At 40.5% G+C, this 4,056-nt stretch overlaps 1 protein-coding gene across 1 annotated transcript in view; it reads left to right on the top strand.

The window, feature by feature from the left end:
- Positions 1-4,056, top strand: part of snx25 (sorting nexin 25) — a 72,899-nt gene that overhangs the window by 747 nt on the left and 68,096 nt on the right. The window lies entirely within an intron of this gene.

The following is a 4,056-nucleotide window of genomic DNA, read 5'->3' as shown; positions in this document are numbered from 1 at the left end:
TACTTAACAACAACTTGTTATAAACATGTGGTGTCTATATACTTAACTTGTTAAAAACGTGTAGGGCATCTATATACTGGCACTTTACAACAACTCATAACAAACACGTAGAGCATCTATATAACAACAACTTGCTACAAACATGTACTTTCTATATACTTAACAACTCATAAAAAGCATGTAGAGCAGCAATACACTTCAAACAACTCGTTACAAACATGTAGATCATCTATATACTCGTCCCCCGATTATCACGGGGGTTACATTCCAGATATTACTGTGATAGGTGAAAAACCACTAAGTAGGAAGCTATATCAGTGTTTCCCCTAGTTAACTTGCCATGGCGGGGTGCTCATCTCATCCATGATTTTTGTTGATGGGGGGACGGACACTTGTCTGAGCGCAGCTTGTACTAACAGTTTTTGAATGGGGGCAGGGGGCGTTTAGCATGAGGGAAGAGGCAACATGAGTGCTTCCTTTAGCTTTGTAGCTAGAGAACCTATATTTCTCGCTGCTAGCTTAGTGCTATGTCAGTGCCGGGCAGGTGGGGGGGCAAGTTTGGTTTGGTAGGCAGGGTGCTCAATTTGGTTGACAGGGTGGGGCACCCCGCTTGTATAATGGTAGGGGAAACACTGTATATTTATTTTAGTATTTATAAATATGTTAAGGCTTTATAAACCCTTCCCACACTCTTGAAATCTTCTTAACAATGTTCTAAACTCTTAAACCTACCCAATTTTAACAACATGCATATATAAGATAAGATATGATAGAACTTTATTGTTCCTTCAGGAAATTATTGTGCCAGAGTTTTAGTAGAAAGCAACATACACAAGGAATCACACAAAATACAAAAAAATAACAGAGAATATAAAAATAACAACAATTAAGTTCTAAACAGGTGCAGACAGAAACATTAAAGAGTTTATTGTAATACAGGATTAATTTTATTGTCCTATGTGCAGAAAGGGGAGGAGTTGAAAAGTTTGAGGGACTTCCTGTGATGTTCTGTGGAGCACCTCGGTGGTCTCAGTCTACGACTGAAGGTGCAGTGGTAAGAGTCCAGTATGTCATGCAGGGGGTGTGACGTGTTGTTCAGGATCTGGAGCAGGTTCCTCAGCATCCTCTGCTCAGACACCTCTGTCAGAAACTGCAGGTCCACTCCCAGAACTGAACCAGCTCTCTTGATGAGTTTATCGAGTCTGTTGGCATCAGCTTTCTTCACCCTGCTGTCCCAGCACACCACAGCGTAGAAGAAGATGCTGGAGACCACTGAGTGGTAAAACATATGCAGCATGGTCCTGCAGCCGTTAAAGGACCCGAGTCTCCTCAGAAGAAAAAGGCGACTGTGCCCTTTCTTGTAGAGGGCGTTGGTGTTAGCTGTCCAGTCCAGTTAATTGTCTAAATGGACCCCCAGGTACTTGTAGCAGTCCACAGTGTCAACATTCGTACATTTGATGTTGATAGGGTTTGGGGGCAGATCTTCTTCCTGTAGTCCACCTGCAGCTCTTTAGTTTTTCCAACGTTGAGTTGCAGGTGGTTCTGTCCACCACACCTCTGTATTCAGCTTCCTGGTCACCAGTGATGCAGCCCACAATGGCTGGCAGGATTGTGAGTTGTACCTGAATATGTATATGTACAGTATGTATATGTACAGTATGTATATGTATGTATGTATACAGTATGTATGTATATACAGTATGTATATGTACATTACAGTACAGTTAAATTTTTTATGGGTACTCACCAGCTCTGCAGACCAGCAGCTCAGTTCCGGTTTGGCAGACCTACCTTGCAGCATGACGAAGCCCACCGCTCCATCCAGGTTGATGTGCGCATGGCTTATTGAGCTTCAGGATTATTTGCGACTTTTCTGCCAGTTCTGTTAGCTTAATAGATAGATCATTACTTCTTCTGACTTTGAGTTGCAAAACTATCCCTCGATTTAGGCAGAAAGCAGCCGGAAGCATTATAGGCTTCTGGATAGTGTAGTTCTTTTGACTTGCGTTTGCAGGCTTATTGAAAGACAACTACAAAATGACGGCGACTGTCTGAAGTAGAGCTTTGATTTTTTTTTTTGCCCGAGCCCCCAGACCGTGCCGGGTTGGGCTTTTTATGTGGTTTTAGAAGTGGCAGCGTTTTTTTTTTTTTGTTGGGTGTGCACCTGCCCCTGCCGAGGAGGATCTGGCGTGAGGCCATTGCCCTGGATTACCTGTGGATAATTCTTCACCCCGAGTTTGGATCGCGGTAGATTATTATTTGTTCTTACCCAGGACTGCAGGGGAGGCACACTGAAGCCTATGGACATTAGAGCTGTCATTTCTAACCTGAACCCGAAGCACGGCCCAACCGGAATTCGGGCCAGGCCATAATAATGTGCTTAATGGCCGGGCCGGTCTCGGGCTTTGATGCAGTTTTACAAATCATACAGCACAAAGAAAACAAAAAAAGAATACACAATATAAAATTGTGTTAATCTCCTTGTAGAGGAGGAGACAGGTCTGACCCGCCGGTTGAAAGAGGTAAAAAAAAAAAGTCCAGTTAAGCTTCGGATGGATCAGCTGATCACCGGCCACGCGCATCTTCGCACCTGCCATCATCTGCGGTGAAGGAAGTAGTTGCATCTACAAAAGACAAAGCGAGCAGTGCGTTCAATTAAAATAGCCTTGTTTGATATTTTTCTAAATAATTTTGCTCTGAAAATAGTTTTGTTCATCTGTATAATAGCCTCTTAGCATTGATGTTTTAGGCTATTCATTTTGTATGTTAATATCCATTTGGTGAAACAAGAAATCTTATATCTTCCTTTCTTTGAAAAATGTTTTTAAAATATTTTGTCAAACTGATTTGCTGACAAAAGCAGTAAAAGCTTAATTAAAAAAATGTCTTCTTTTTTTCCGGGTTCGGGCCTGTAATTACAGTTAATCTGTCGGTTTCGAGTTGGGCTCAGAAAAAATGATATGGGCTCAGGCCGGGCTTTTTTGGTCCAAATGCAGCTCTGATGCGCATTGAGATCTGGTGAGTTAGTTTCTTTTTATTTTTGCACGCTGACGCCTAGACTGAGTGTGTGTTTCCCCCATCCTCCTTCAAAATGAGCTTTCCTTCAAAGAGGATAGTTGGACTGAAAGTTTGATAAACTTTTTTTATTTATGGGGTTTATGGGATTTCATGTGTTGATATGGAAATGTTGTGGGATGAAGCATTTGTGGGGCATAACTGATGACTTGATTAAATTGTGTTAACTGCCTTAAATGTTATCCTTCGTGGCCAATCAATTAATAGTTTATTTCTGAGAGCTTTTTGCCTGTGCGGGTAAAGTATTTTCTGTTTACTGTATTTGATTATTCCTACCCCTCAACCAATGTAAGTTTTCTGCGCTGTCAGCTCCAGGCACCACCCGTGACTTAATTAGCCTTTTATGTAATTAATCCCCCTTAGTTTTGGGGGCAAGTTGTTACAGATGGACAATCGGATCATCAGCCATGCACGTCCGCTGACTATTAATAACTATAATAACTATAATAACTACAATATTATAATAACTATAATAATCCTCTGACTCGTTAATAAACAAGAAATCTTATATCTTCCTTTCTTTGAAATACATTTTTAAAACTATCATGTCAAAATGATTTGCTTACAAAACAATAAAAGCTTAATCTTTTTTTTTTTTCGGGTTTGGGCCTCTAATTACACTTAATTGGTTGTTTTTGGGTTGGGCTCGGAAAAAAAATTATACGGGTTCGGGCCAGGTCTGAATTATTTTCTTTTTAGGCCCGAATGCAACTCTAGTCCGAAGTATATATATGTTTTGTTAACTTTTTATTCCATATCACCCCAATCACGTGAGTAATATTAAAGTTGACAATCTTGTGTCGTGTACAATCTTACATAGAAAAACCGCAAAAGAGCGAGTCCGCGAAAGTCGAATCACGAAGTAGCAAGGGAATACTGTACTTTACAACAACTCATTACAAACATGTAGTGTCTATATACTTAACAGCTCATTACAAACATGTAGTGTCTATATACTTAACAACTCATTACAAACATGTA

This window comes from Nematolebias whitei, chromosome 4 (assembly GCF_014905685.2).
Source record: "Nematolebias whitei isolate Nwh7 chromosome 4, NemWhi1, whole genome shotgun sequence".
In the NCBI taxonomy this organism is placed as follows: domain Eukaryota; kingdom Metazoa; phylum Chordata; class Actinopteri; order Cyprinodontiformes; family Rivulidae; genus Nematolebias; species Nematolebias whitei.
This window is presented reverse-complemented; position numbering and strand designations above follow the sequence as displayed.